This window comes from Phyllopteryx taeniolatus, chromosome 9 (genome assembly GCF_024500385.1).
Source record: "Phyllopteryx taeniolatus isolate TA_2022b chromosome 9, UOR_Ptae_1.2, whole genome shotgun sequence".
NCBI lineage: Eukaryota > Metazoa > Chordata > Actinopteri > Syngnathiformes > Syngnathidae > Phyllopteryx > Phyllopteryx taeniolatus.
Genome location: NC_084510.1, coordinates 25,830,116 through 25,846,095, shown reverse-complemented (window position 1 = coordinate 25,846,095; position 15,980 = coordinate 25,830,116). Strand labels below are relative to the sequence as shown.

Sequence of the window (15,980 nt, the reverse complement as noted above, 5' to 3'; positions counted from 1 at the left end):
AAGGAGTCCTCGTAGAGTCCATCTCACCCCTCCCACAACCCCCACCTGCTGCTATTTATTTAGTTTAATTTAGCTGATGGTTGACGCTGACCTTGTGATAACCACCAGCTCAAGCCATCAAGGCTCCCCCCAAGAAATCAGTGCGAAGCCTTCTGGGATTTAAGAGCCTATCAGGACTTATCTGTGCAATCTAAAGCTAGTGAGGATTGGAAGCATGAAACTTTTACTGTCATTGATTTGGCAGAGCGAGTATAGCTTACAGCAAATTTCTTAGTAATATTTTGTGGCTTGTAAAATGAAGTGAAAACCACAAAATACATGTTTGTTTTGTTTTTCTGCTGTCATCCTGGTCTGAGATTTAGCCCGAAGCTATGATGTGCGGAATTTGAACTTTTCCGTTTTGACTCGGAAAATCTTTGATCATTCTTGACGGCAAATGAAGAAAGAGGTCTGTATGTAGTAAAGCACATCTCAGGCAGCTCAAGATTAAAATCAGTAATAAATGAAAGCTGTTCAGAACCCTTCATTGGGCAAATCCTCTAAATGATCATCTAACGCTAATGCTGCAGCCCCCCATTAAATAGTGTAGGAATTTCACGTTGTTCATCTGTCTAGGATACATGCAGGTTTAGCGTTGTGCCGCTGTCCTGGTTACTTGTTTTCGATCGGGGCTCATTTTGGCGAATTCCATAGTAGAAGTCTCTGACGTCCTTCCTTTAAAATACGTAAATGATAAAGAAATCGAGTACACATAATATACAACTTTGGTTGAAATCGCTGGTTGATGGGAACTACGGCAGCTTAAAATGTAGAAGACGGTTTTTACTGTGATGACAAGGGTGTTGCGAAGAAATGAGTGGCTCTACAGTGTTGCCAATTTCTTTGAACCCCATCCTTATTATTATTATTTATTATGTTATTTTGAGAGTCTCAGAGACTCTCTCCAGAGCAGGAGATGTTCGCCCCTCTGTATCCAGACTGCCATTGAATGGCAATCGCGCCCACCGATGGCTAATCCAACCGTACTTCCCCACCATTAAACAAGCATGCGATCTATTGGTATTTTCCCTCATGCAGGAAGCATTTGTTCACCAAGCTGCTGAATTCCACTTGGTCAACTGGTGTAGCAGATCAGTGCTTTGCAAACATAATTTCCCCCCCCCCCCTCTCCCGTCAACATCTTAGCCAAACATTTAAGTATGTGCCGGCGATAAGAAGCAAATGCTGATCACACTGTTAGCTAATGATAATCTGCGGCAACACTGCAGCTCTGCTTAACTTTGGGCTTTGACACGATGACTTCCCTTTTTAAATGATTATAGTTAGATATAGACAGTCAATGGTGAATAGGGTCTTCCTCAAACTGTTCCCACAAGCACACGGCTGTCAAAAATGACAAATTACGATTCATTAGTTGATACAAGGGGCTATGTCAATACTTGTGTTCCAGTCTTGTTCTTTCCCTTTATACCGCGAGCCTTGAGAATGAGAAAGGTGTATAAGGGCGCACGGACAGATAAATGAGAGGCAAATACTGCGGGCCGCTGCTTTAGTCGCTTCCCAGACCGAAGCTAGCACAGTGCTGCCTCTGTTCCCTTGCGATCCGGTTAGCGCGGGACTCGATTCCGGCGCTGATTGGAGCTGCGAGGCTCCCTGAGCAAACAATGAAAACGGGCTTGTGGCCCTAACACGCTGCCCTCGTGTTCCTCGCTGCCTGATGTCTATGTGAGAACCAGTTGTCATATGACCCGGCGAGTCATGGAGAAAAAGGGGAGGGGGGGAGCCCCCCCCTCTACACCCCGTGAGCCTTAAAAAAAAAAAAAAAAAAGCACTGCTTTCCAGAGGTGGCAAATGTACCAACATTGGATATAAAAAGTCTACACATTCCTGTTCCTTGGTCATAGAAATTATGAGACCAAGATCAATCATTTCAAAACTTTTTCCACCATTAATGTGACTTGTACAACTCAACTAAAATAATAATAATAATTATAATAATAATAAAAAAAGGAAAAATAAAACAACTGGAATAATGTGGCTACCCTCTCGAAACTGGGATGTGACTGTGCTCAGAATCAATCAGTCACATACAAACTCCGATTAAATGGAAATGGGCACACACCAGTCACCTTTTAAAGTGCCTCTAATTAGCCCCAAATACATTTCAGATGTTCTTGTAGGCTTTTCCTGACATTTTTGGGTGTCTTTCTACAGAAGCCTGAAGGTTTTGTGCTAACACAGATTGGTGTTTGCAACTGTTCATAATTCCCTCCACCTTGAGTGAGGCCCGATTTCCAGCTGAAGATAATCAGCCCCAAAGCATCACGCTACCACTGCATTATTAGGATTCCCACACAGTTTCCAGGCAGGATTGGCTGCTGTATCCTGGCAGAAGACGCGCAACTGCCTCCAAACGGGGAAAAGAAGTATGTGACTTAAGTGTGGTGGCGTTAATGTTTCCCACTAACCCTAACCCACCCTAATCCTAACCTTAGCCAATCCTAAACCACCTTAAGCCCCAACCCTAGCCCTAAACCTAACTATAACAAACTCCTTTGTTTTAATTTCGTAGAAATGTGATACATCCCATTACATCTACGTAACCTGCCCTTCTCGCGACACAGGAGCCAATCATGTGTCCTGCCTGGAAACTATGTGGGAATCCTAATAATGTGCTGTAGATATGGTGTTCTTACGGTTATGAGCGGTGTTGTGTTTGCGCCAAACATACTGTACCTTTACATACAATTACGGCCAAAAAGTTCCACCTTGGTTTCATTGGAAATCTCTCAAACACATGCAAAAATGTGTCTCCTGTTTAGCATGAGTTTGAATCCGATTGGTTCATTCTGAATAGTCAAACCCCAGTTATAAGAGTGTGTGCACACATTTTTTTTTCAATAGAGTTTTACTTGTCATAGCTTGCATTAATGGCGAATAAAGTTTTCTAATGATTTATCTTGGTCTCACTTTTTTATATCACAAAAAGATGGCATTTGAACAGGGGTGTGTCGACTTTTTGTATCCGCTGTAGAAGTAGGTAAAAGAAAAAGAAAAAAAAAAAAAATCATGTTACATGTCACATGTTGTCAATTAAGAGCGAGTTAGCCAGAGCCAGAGCTTTGCTACCGTTGAACTAAGTAGCAAAAAATGCTAATAAAAATGTTTGCCATCGTTGTTAATGCTCCCTGGTTCATTTTCCTCAATCAATGCAGGTTTCAACTGCCGCTGACTTTTCCTCTCTCTAGTTACATCTTTTTTTTTTTTTTTTTTTTTTTTTAACCTTGTGTTGTTATCCGCAGAGGTTGAAAAAAGTAACAAGCCTATTTTAACAAAGAAAGGAATAGAACGAACACATTTGTTTTCAAATGTCGGTAGTAAAAGTAAAGAACAGAAAAATAAGCACTCAAGTAAAGTACAGTTACCTGAAAAATCTACAGTACTTAAATACAATACTGCTGTTTTCGTGCACACATGCAAAACCATTTTGCAGCGATGCCTTTGTGTGTTTGTATGCGTGTATTTGCACACACACACACACACTTCATACATGTTTACGCACCCAACCTGGTGCTCAGACACATGCGTGGCCACCCACGCGCACACACAACAGGCGGGACCGACGGTAAAACACGACCTTGGCTGCGCTAATGCCCAAAAGAACACGACCCCTCGTCATCCACACCGGGACCTTTTCCTCCCTTGGGGGTGCGGAGGATGAGGGGGGGGGGAACGCTATTCAAGGTTGAAACATGATTTTAGCCCCTTAAAAAAAGGGCCTCACACAGACACACTCACGACAACGTCCCCTTCCTTTATGTTCCTCAGTGCAATACAACAAGTTTCCAGTTGTGTCCTGTTTGAAGCTGATGGAAAATACACTGTCATACGTTCAGTTGTATCTTATTTTTCGAGGATTCAGCGTGTATTTTTAGCTTTTACTGCAACACATATCAAGACCCAATATTGCAAAAATGAGACTTAAATCATTCGTATGGGAACTTTGATAGAATTTTTTTTTAACAGCATAAAAATAAAATAAATACATATAAATTAAAATCCAACTGTTTTACTGACTGAGTTCATTGGGGATAAAAATGCTTGTATATTTTTTTGTAGGGAAGCACAATGGAAAATGATTCTAGTTTTCACTATATAATCATTCTCTTTCATAATTTTATTTAACATTTACATATTCAAATAAACAAAATAACATTTGTGTAGAACCTCAAGGAGGAATTCTTTAGGGAAGTACAATAGAGAAAAGAAGATTTTAATCGCATCATTATGTATTTTCATTATATTTACTCTGCATTATTTGCTATATTTAATTTTATTTCATATTTACATTTTCAACACATGAAAAAAACTGGTGGAACTGGTTGCGGTAAAAAATAGTTAACATCAACACTACATTTTTTTTGAGGGAAGTAAAATGGAGAAAAGACAATTTAATGCCAATATTATTTCATTACATTTACTCTGTATCATTTTACTTATTCAAGATTTGAAGTTATTTAAAATGTACATATTTAAATGCATAAAAACAGTCATGTAGAAGCAGTTGCTATATAACATCAGCATTAAATTTTTGGGAGGGAAGTACAAACTTTTTATGCTTTAATGACATCACTGTACTTCTCTTATAATTACTATATAGGATTTTCTATATTTAATTGTATTTAATATTTATTTAATATTTATACGAATCTTAAATAATAATATCGTTCTTTTTATTTATCTATTATTTATTTTAATTTATTTATCTTTTATTATTATTATTATTATTTTAGCTGATGGCCTCAGATGAGTTGTGTACTTCCACTGCTGTGTTGTGACGACTGTGGCGTCCATTTTGACTGTAGACGTTTATGTTACCAAATATGGTTCTTTTAGCGATCAAGGTAAACTCTAAATATAATGAGGTGTTTCATACAATAAAACTGTTATTGTTGTATTATTATTGTATTACTATATATTTTAATTCATTTAATATATATATTTTTTATTGTTTTTAAATAAAGTAAATGGTCAAAACCTTTTAATAAATACTATTTATTTTAAAAGTTTTACCATTTTTTTAAAATAGTTTTTTAAAATTAAACTTCTATGCTGCAGACATAATAAGAAATCAAAGTATTCGCCTTAAACTTTTTTTGTTTGACAGCAGGAAGTTTACACTGAAAATTGTTTCAAAGGAGAAAAAAAAAAAAAGGTGCAGATTTTTAATGAGTAGTTTTTTTGGACTATAGACCCCCGTCCCCCGCCGGCCCGCAAAACACTCTTGTTGCTGCTCAACTGGAATTCCTCACGGATCACTGCCCATGCCCTCTTTATTCCCCTTCTGTGCCTCCTTCGACACCTGGCCACTGCCCCCCCCCCAACTTGACCCCCCCTCCCTCCCTAACAGCCCCTCATTAATCGGCCCTGATATTGATGGGAGCTGAATGCTGGCAAATGACTGCCTATGAAGACCCTTTCGTACACCCCGCTTCTCACCCTGACACACACGCACGCACACTCACACGCAAACTCACACTGGCCTGATTAGCATGCCAGCCATTCAGCACGCCTGTGAATCAACCCCTCTGTGCTTCAGCTGTCTTTAGCCGTCACCGTCTTCCTTATTATTATCTCATCTATCTTTTCACTTGTGGAGCCTGCCGGAGTTCTTTAGGGTCTCTCTGATTTATTTTCCGCTCAATCAGTGAAGGTCCACGTATGGCTCGAGAGTATACGGAGGTGTCGTCAGAGGATGTAAATCAATGTCGAGTTTAAAGCGGAGTTCAAAAGTGGTTTGCAGATGCGGCATTTGCATTTGTTATTTACATTTGGTACAGAATTTTAAGTCGCCATCCCATCCATCCATTTTCCACTCATGTTGTCCTCATTAGGGTCAGTGATGAGCTGGAGCCTATCCCAGCTGAATTATGGCGAGAGAAGCGTACCACACCCTGTAATGGTCGCTAATTAATCACAAGGCACATCTTACACATTTTGTGTATTTAAAACAACCACATAGCTTAGCTTTTCATTCATCTAGTTGAATGCTAATGCTAAATAGCGTCTATTTTGCAGTGCTTTAACCCTTTAAGGAATGAGTTGAAGTTGCGAGCATGGTCACGGAACAAATGAAAACTTGAATCTTAAGGCACCACTGTACACAAGCATATTGCTAGCCAGAGGCTGAGCTGCACTGTATTTGTTTAAAGAGTAGACTTGTTGCTGGAGTGTTATAGAGCTACAACGTCCTTTCCTACAGAATGTTCCATAATGAAAAATCCAAGTTCAGGAGGTCCTCAGTTTTCATCGAAGTTCCTAGTGTTACTCAATAAAGTTCATTTGTTACCTCAAAACATTGTATGTCGGTACTGTCGGAAACCGAAGACCCCCTGTACCATATTTTGTTTCATGACATGGTAGCCCGACAGGTTATCTTCTCCGATAACTAACTTCCTTAATGACGCCCCCGACCTCCAACGTTATCTTAACACGGTGCAATGAAGTCATTCCTAATGATACCGCAGCACTCGGCTCACCTGTTACCATAGCAACGGTCGGTTACCATGGCCTGACACTGCGCTACGGAAACCAACATCTACCTCATCCAGGGATTCGCCCTTCTGAAGGGAGTCAACGGGGGGAGTCCATAGAATTTTTTTTTTTTAAAGTGATCCGTCTTTGAGGCGTGTCACAAGCAAACACACAGATAGGAGTCCAACCCTAAAGTCTAACAGACGTGCAAAACACTTAGCCATCAGGAAGATATGGGGAAACAAAGTGCTATGTCAGGTTAAGAGGCGGTAATGACCTCAAGGCAAACAGGCCGCAGTGCTCGGTGAAGGACTTTGCATTCCATCGAGGAGGCGCAAAGCATCGTAGACGCTGTTTGTTTAGCTCACAGTTTCAGCTACCTTGTTTCAGCTTCCCGGTCCCAACATGTCGTCACCAGACACATTTGATGGTACGTTTACATTACGTCGTTATGTTCCCCCCTTAATTTCCCATCAAGGTTAATGAAGTCTATTAAATACCCCTTGGCTGGATTTACTCAAGTCCAGATAGGCATCATGACGTCAAGAAAAAAACAGAAGCTTTTCCAAATGTAGATAAAATCTCATGCCAGTATGACCCACATGCTAAATCAAAACTACAGTAAGAGCACACACCATTAAATATGGTGGAACTATGGTACATTAGAGGTGCACAGACCATTAAATAAGGAAAACCATTGGGTATCGCTGACGTTACTTGCATTTAAATCAATGAGAACGGACTCAGGCCAACCCAAGAAAAGAAAAAAAAAAAAAAAAAATGCAGCGATATCGGATGAGTTGCTTCAAAATACCAATAAATAGAACTAAAAAGTTGGATACATTGACCAGAATTTGAGGGATATTTTGCGGGTAGAGCGCCTTGGATACATGTTAGGTTCACTAAACACGATACGCGCCCCACTATTTTAGAAGCACTGCACTACACTAATGTAGCGTCCGAGTCGGTAACACACGAACAGTTGCCTTTGTATTACGTCGTCCTTGTGTCTCAATCTCAAGGCCCGACGAATCGATTTACGCTCAATTCAACTGTTAAACGAACTGTCGTTGTCGGGATATAAAATCTTGGATGGATGTCTTGGATTTGAATTCAGAAGTCATGGCAAACTGTGGCATGCGAATATTCAAGTAGACAACTATTGTTCAATTAATGTTGAGGGATTTGGTGGGGGGGGTGGAAAGCTTGTAACATCAGTTAAAAGTGAAGAAAATTGCAATTTCAGCCCAGATTTACTGCCAAAAATGAAAAGAACAAAGAAACATGAAGTAGATACATTTTATTTGCTGTAGTGAGCCACATAAAGTGATGGGGTGGGCCAGATCTGGTTTGACACCTGTGATATAAACAGAAAGGGCAATGGTGTCATTTTTGTAAACAACGGGCCACAATAACAACATTTTAATGTTTTCATACACAAATTGCGTCACGTCAACATGTTGTCTCTTTGCCAATGACAAGTCGTAAGCTAAAGACCATCATACACAAGTACATGCGAAAACAAATTCTGACTGTCGATAAAATATTGATGAGTCAGCCTGTAAAAGTGTCACAGTTTTGTTGAACAAGGACTGGATTTATTATCATCATTCAAAAGGCTGCAGGAAATTGGGTGTTGTTCTTGCTGCTTGAATAATTGAGTGGTTGCCGCTTCAATTAAAATGGCTGACTTTGTTGTCGATTCTTACTTTGTGTACACTGGGCTTAAAAAAAAAAAAACAAGAAGAAAATATATATTACTCAATTTAAGCAAAAATTATATGCCAGTAGAAGAGGACAATTTGACGTGGCAAGATGTTTTTTTTAAACAACCCTACCAGAAAATGGAAGTTGAAAAAAGTGCAATGCTCCTCTGCAAAACCTGCCTGGCATGAAGAAATAAATTGCCCGACAAAGAACAACAAGCATATTTTGCCTGGGTTTTAGATATTTCCTGTTGTTTATATCTAAATGTTGTTGGAGTCATTCAGAACTGACTTCGGCACAAGCAATGTTAACTGGCGTGCAGCTGTTACTGTAGATCAGCTTTGCATCAGTGTTTGTCTTCACTCGGCCGAGCTTATTCTCAGCAGGCCACTGTGAAACCATTAGCCCCCTCTTTAGGCTCCACTCGACAGACTCTCCCCCACCGTACGGTGGGCAACGAAGGGGCCTGAAGGTGCCTTAAGAGCCTGTCAAAGTAGGCGCAATCACTTATCATCGGGATGTTGATCGCAGGGGGCGTTAAGGGTGCCTGTACTGTAAATGATATTTGGGTTTCTCCAAAGCCTTGTGGAGGCAGTAATGGTCCCTGCAGTGCAGCAGGCAGACATATGACTGCTACTGTTTCTCGGTTTTCGTTTCCCTGCTTTATAGACCCGCAGGGTGGAGTCATGAACTCATAACTCTTAGGACCAATACGGTGTCAACATTAGGACTCGGGTGTTCGAGACAGAGTGGTAATGATGGTTTGGCGGACACAGCTGTTCGGCGGAAAACTTTGTCCCACCGCACACCGAACGACGCGGCCGAATGTGACTGACTTGGACAGTCGTTAAAATAAAAAAATAAAATAAATAAAAAACACCCGTCACCCATACACTTGGTGATTGGTGATACAACAGAAAAACTGCAACCCCCTGGTGCTCTTATTGGGAAACAACGTTTTGAGGCTACTGTATTATATATTTTATTGAACCACAAACAACATGGCGTGATTGTCAAGGAAGAATCAGAGTGCCCTGGCCGCTATATATATATATATATATATATATATATATATATATATATATATATATATATATATATACACACACCTTTTTCATAGCCTCTAGGTGGCTGTGGCATATTAGAATGAAAGTGTTCATCTTCTCATAACCTCTAGGTGCCGGTGGCATATTGAAATGAACGTGTACCGCTTATTCATAACCTCTAGATGGCGGCATACATTTATAAAATGGGAACGTTTTTTTTTCCATTTCCCCCTATACCTCTTTATAATGCGCACCTTTGATTTTTGATATAATGCGCATTATACACGAGAAATTACGGTATGACCTTTCAGTCTTATGCATGGTGCACAATTAATTAGTTTGCGCAGTGGTATAAGAATAGAGACGCTGGCCTACTTACGAACAAGTTCATGTTTGAGAAGGCTGTTTTGTTTTCTCAAAACAGGCCTGCTTAAAGAATAGGCTGATAAGTGTCTTTGGGGTATTTTGATGAAACCATTTCCTTTTCATTTAAACAAAAGTTAGCTCTTTTAAAGAGCTAGTATTTTCCAGAAAATCTGGACAGTGAACTAAAACATGAGACACGGAAAAACCTTTTAAATAATTCCCGCCAGCATTGTACGTTGTAAAACAGCATAAAGCCACAAATTAAAAGAATGGCATTTTGACATTTAGCTAAAATGACAACACGGTTAAATGACGCAACCCGTTCCCCACACATAGAAGCCACACCGTTGTCTCTCGTTTCATTTCGTCACCAGCATCCACGTACCAGCTGATGATTCATTCTAAAAGTGCTCCATCGATGAGGTCGTGTGATATTCCAGATGGACAAGATCAACATCTGACATCCATCTTGGCAGTTGGAGCACATTGACCGGCAAGCGATCAACACGCTCGGTGTGATCGGACGACGTCGATAACGCGCTACAAATTCATCAACTGGACACGCGCAGGAAGCGTTGTACCTGGAACGAAGACAAAAATAGCCATTGCTTTTGATTGACAAGTGCTTCTACATGACACGTAAAGAGGTTAATGCCATTGACTTATTACAAGACGGACGTAAATCTGAATCTAGGTGGTTCTGCTTTAACACCGCCCGCGACCCTAGTGAGGAGAAGCGGCTCAGAAAATGGATGGATGGATGGATGGATGGTTTAACACCTTACAACAGTGAATTAAATGAATAACTCGTCTTGGCTTGAAAGCCTCATTTTAAACCCTAATCTTTGTTTGAAACTTTCAGTCAGGCTTTAAACAATTATTGGAAACGATATCCCTGGTTTGAAACCCTACACCCTGACTTGAAAACCGTAACGAAGGCTGGAAACTCCTCTTTTAAACCCTGAGCCTGATTTGAAATGCTACTTTGAGGTGCGACTCCCGTCTTGAAACCCTAACACAGACTGAAAAGCTAACCCCGGCTTGAAACCCTGATTGAAAACCTTTGAAACCCTGCCCCATACCCTAACCCTTTGAAATCCTGACTCTGACTTAAAACCCAAATTTGATATTTGTATACCTAGCCCTTGTTTGACACCTTAACACTAGCTTTAAACCCTAACCCTATCTTGAAATCCTTATCAGCCCTGGCCGGAAACCGTAAATCCACTTTGAAACTCTATTTTGAGCCTGGCTTCAAACCCATGTTGGAAACCCTAGCCCTTGTTTGATACCTCAACCCCTGCTTGGAACCCTCACCGAGCTTGAAACGCTATCACTTCATTCAGAGGTTCCCTGGCAGTGTTTCAGCAGCCAGTCTCCTCACAAAAGTGGCACAAGATGGTCTTTTGCATCGCTGATTGCGTGTAATCACGGCCGAGAGACACGCGGTCTCATTAATACAGGCGGCGTGAAACATTTGCACGATCACTCGGGGATGCGTACCCTTTCTGCTTTGTACTGCTGGAACAAACAACTTGGTGGGATGATGGGAAACATTGCATGCAAAGTGGCTGGGAACACGCTGGCGCTGCTGGCGGTTGTCATTTGTTGTAGTGAGGCAGAGGGCTTTGGAGGGCTTCGGAGGGCTTCGGAGGGCTTCGATACAACCCGGTCTAATTGAAACATAAGCACATGAAGATTTAGCTCTCAATACCGTCAATTTTCTTCATCTCGCGGAAGCGTCTCGTTCCGTTTTGTAAATATTTGCAGTCTGGCAGGCGACGATTTGACGCAGCGGCAGTGTTGCAGAACGATGTTTAGATTGGTTCCATCAGATTGTCTCAACATGCGCAGTAAAGTGATCCTGACTTGTATCGTCAAAACATATCAAATCCACAAATATTTGCGTGATGACAGATTGTAGCCAGGCTCACGAGCGAAACCTTAATAAGCAAACCACAGACGCCGAACAGCCTTGACCTTAAATCCGTGTGGGCGCGTGGTATCACCCTGTTTGATTCAGGTCAGCTTTTTTGACCTCCCAGGTTAACAGCTCAACCCAAAATAAGATAAGAACTCAGGGCTTCTGCAAAGGAATTTACAGCAGCTTTTAAAGGATCTTTGAAGAGGGGAAAGATCTCTTTAAACGCATGTAGAATGGCTCATAAACTGTAAGTGTTTGTCAGACTTTAATGGTTTGACTTGGCATGCGATCTGCGGACCAGAGTTGCTCGCCGAGGTATCAGATAGTAGGGGGGGGGGGGGGGGGGGGGGTCCTTTTATCAGCGAGACAAGGACAGAGCGATTCCATAAAAAGAAATGCCAGAATGCTGCACGCACACACACACACACACACACAAACTACTGTACACATGCTTTTGTTTGTAGCTAAAGTCAAACTAAAGTCAGCGCTTTGAGCGAGACGAGACGCGGCCTCTTTTGTCGCTTCACAGTTGGCTTGATGAAGATCGTACAAACGAAAAACCAAAGAACGTGACGACGTTGCCGAACTGAGGAACATTCTTAGATCTAAAGGTGAAACGTGTTCCGCAACCAAGAAGAAGTCACGTTGCCTTCATTTCAACCTTTGCGCAATACCGTGAACTTGACAACTCAGAATCTGCACAAACACTGTGCCAAGTAAAAATAAAACTTTGCGCTTTGCTTTCAAGGAGATGATGATATATGATGTTTTTATTTTTAAAACAGTTCCCAGGTGTCTTACTTTTACTCCTTTTTCTTTGTCAACATTGAAACTCTATCCCTGATTTGAAATCCTCATTTTAAACCTTAACCCATGCTTGATACCCAAGTTCGAAATTGAAACACTGATTTTTTAGCCCTCGACCTGATTTGTAACCTAACTTTGAGTCCCCGAACCTGACTTGAAACCTCAATTCAGGTTCCGACAATATATGCCAAGTAAAAGGACTTTGCTTATAGCCTTGAATGAGTCAAACTATGCCTTTTTCTTCCACAATTTGAAACAATTCCCCGGTGTCTTAATAACATGTCAAGAATGATCTCGCCTCGCTGACATGAACATGTTTTGAGGTTGTGGTCCTGTCTCACGAAAACGAGCCACTGCTCACCCGTCCCTCATTTACTGCAAGGCCAATGCCGAGTACGGCTTTTGTTGCCGTGGCAACGAGGGTCGGCGCGAGGGGTCACAATGAGGCTGGCGATGACAACTAGCCCAGAGCGTGAAGATAAAAACAAGCGCCTGTAAAAAAACGTGAAGATCGATTGAATTTTCACCGGTGGAGGCAGCACTTCATCGGCGACCCGCCGAAGTACACTTGTGAATTAGTGAAGCGGATCCGTGCGTGTGCCACCTGCAGCGGACACATCGTGAAACAGAAACAGCAGTAGGTGAATTTGTGAATGGTGAACCACGACTATAGAGTGGATTACTGTACTGTTATTGAACTTTGAATATTTTGTTTGCGACCCACCCTTATTCGTCCTTAATTACCAGGCAATGCTGAGGATGGTAAATGAGTCCCATTGCTCCCTCGCATCCGCCAGAACATATATTCGGCTCGAGCTTTGTTAGATGATGAATGCTGGTCCGTAGTGCTCCTGCAGGGCCTGTAGCAACGTTATTACCTGCACAGCACAACAGCCGCGGAGGGGGAGCAAGGGGGCGGGGTGGGGTGGGGTGGGGTGGGTAGTGATAGAGGCAGAGGAAATGAAAAAGAGAGAGGAGGTAGAGAGTGAAACGTACAGCGAGGGGGACTGCAGAAGCCAGGGATAAGGCAACGTGTCAGTCTTCCGTGAGCTGTGTACATTTCTAATTATTGCGCTTTTAACAAATGGCTTGTAGGCAAGGCGTGGCAGGGTGGCGCTGATTGTTGCCATCAAGGTGATTAGCGCCCGTGTCATTTAGATGCTAAGTATTCCCGAGGCACCGGATCATCGCATTGCTGGTGAATACATTAATGCCATTCAGACCTCTGTGACATCGTTTTCAAATATTCACGTGCCGCTTGCAGGATTTATTAGACTTTTCCACTGCAGGATTTTAACTGCGCTCCTAATGTGTTGAACAGGACCAGGGAGATTGAGACTCGCCGACATAAGGAATGCGTACATATAAATCTTCAGAGCTTCAGCGCGATATGCCAGGTTTCTTTGACGTGGCTAATGATTGCCGGGATGACTCATCCCACTCTCTTATTTTATTGGCAAATGTGTCTTCCGTGAAATATGCTGTCTGTCCCTCATTTTAGGGCCAGTTGCCATCAATGACGTATGGAACGTCAAGGTAAATTTTCAAATGATTGTCATGACACTCGAGTCGGCAGGTTTGCTTGAGACACCCCTTGACTGGTGGTGCGTACGGCTTCATTTTGTATTTTTATCAGATGGGGGCAGCACCGTGGGATAGTGGTTAGCATGTCTGCCTCACAGTTCTGAGGTTTGCGTTCGAATCTCCGAGTTCGCTTGTTCTCTACGTGCTTGTGTGTGTTTTCCATCTTCTGTCCTCACTCCCAAAACATGCATATTAGGTTCATTGAAGACTCTAAATAGTATAGAACGCGGATGTATGGATCTTCTTGATTTTACGATTGCACGTGATGGTCTCCGAACAGCTCATGTTCATTGCCACATCTGTCGTAGTTACAATGTTCAGCCAGTCTCCTTTCAGAAAGCAATCCTGTTTATTTTGAATGATATCCAACACGGGATGGCCTCAGTCAAATGCCATCCATTTTCCATGGTTCATTAGGGTTGCGGGTAAGGGGCCATTTGCAGCCTACCGCCCATTATTAGCCGCCCATGGCACATACTAAATTTGACACAACCTGCTACACTACACTGTTAGAAATTTAGAAATTCCCCACGTGACACCCCTGACAACAACTATAACTACTACTAATAATGATAATTAAATGGTTTTACATGAAGACTTTTTGACATGTAAAGATGGAAATAAACCCTTGACAACTGAAATAGTAACAACATTTCCGTTCAAAATGCCTCAGTGAACAATGAGAATTCAGTTCAGAAGCAAAAATAGTTTGCTCTTCTTCTTAAGGTGCAATATGTGAACGCGTCACATTAATGATCCTCAAGTAAACGCAACTTTTGAAGACGCTCAGCTTACGTTAGATTGCTCTTGTTTTGGCTCTGAATGTGGAAATGCGATTCGACTGCTGCCCAGTCCACGGGCGGATCTTTTCTAGCGGGATACAGGGCCGCGAGCCACCCTAAAATCCGAAAAAACATCCTAATCTACTGATTTTATCACCTTTAACAGGAAGCTGTAGTGTAGCAGTTTTTCCAAAATAACTATAAGAGCTATAAAAACAATATGTATGTCACGTATGGAGAGGAGCTGGACCCAAGAGCAGGCGAAGGCAGATGTAAAATGATGAAGTTTATAGAGGAAAGGTTAATGGTGGTGGTCCCAGGTGGGTTGGCAGGCGGTGGCGTGGACAGGTGACAGGCAGTGGTGAGGACAGGCGGCCGGTTTGGCGGCAGGAATGACGGGGGGTGACTTACGTGAGGTAAATGGGCCGTGGTACCGCTGGAAGTAACTGCAACACTTTGACGAGGATTTCCTGGAACAGGCAGGCTTATATACCGGTGGTGATGAGGCTGATTGGAGACAGGTGCTGAAAACAGAGAGGGGAGGGGGGAGGGAGGGAGAGAGAGAGAGAGGACGCAAAGCTCCAATAATGGAACTGCAGGGCAGTATACGACAATGTTGTAATTGCTGTTTGAATAAAGTAGAAGAAATGGAAATTGGCCCTCGGGTTTTTGGATGTTTCTGTATGTGGCCCTTGGAGGAAAAGGTTTGGACGCCCCGAATTCAAAGGGTTCCATAAACCGAACATGCATGTAGACCTGCAACGATTAATCAACAACTAATCGATTATGAAATGAATCTATTATGATTTTTGATCATCAATTAATTGTTTATTACATTTTCAAATTGCCCCCTATCCTCCGAATTTCAGCCTCCGAACAGTAAATATTAACAATTCTATTCATTATAAAAATAAATCCGATGTTATGTTTGTGTTTCGTTCAAAAAAAAACCCATGAACCAGTCCATGACAAAGTCCACCGTCCTGTTGTTTCATTGTTGGGGAAATAAAACGCAATGCTCAAGGAGAACCAGACACTTTCTCAATCATACGGCAAACAGCGGTTTTTGCGTCCTGCCCTTTGGCCTGGCTGACAATTTAAGTCCGACTGACTGATAACAGCGTTGGGCTCACTCGTGTACATCCCGCTCGGGACTCGAGGGGGAATGCCGTGCTGTATCATTCTGTCAACAGTCGGTGCGCCGGAGAGAGCTGCGCTTTTCTCTGTGTT

General features: G+C 42.1%; 1 protein-coding gene and 1 long non-coding RNA gene across 6 annotated transcripts in view; one reads left to right on the top strand and one right to left on the bottom strand.

Annotated features, from left to right (window-relative positions):
- Positions 1-15,980, top strand: part of ephb2b (eph receptor B2b) — a 139,787-nt gene that overhangs the window by 33,665 nt on the left and 90,142 nt on the right. The window lies entirely within an intron of this gene.
- LOC133483172 (uncharacterized) lies at positions 7,843-15,203 on the bottom strand. The gene is made up of 4 exons (XR_009790044.1): positions 15,162-15,203; positions 11,157-11,326; positions 10,039-10,234; positions 7,843-7,891 (listed from the first exon to the last, which is right to left on the bottom strand). It is a non-coding gene; the product is annotated as an uncharacterized LOC133483172 (long non-coding RNA).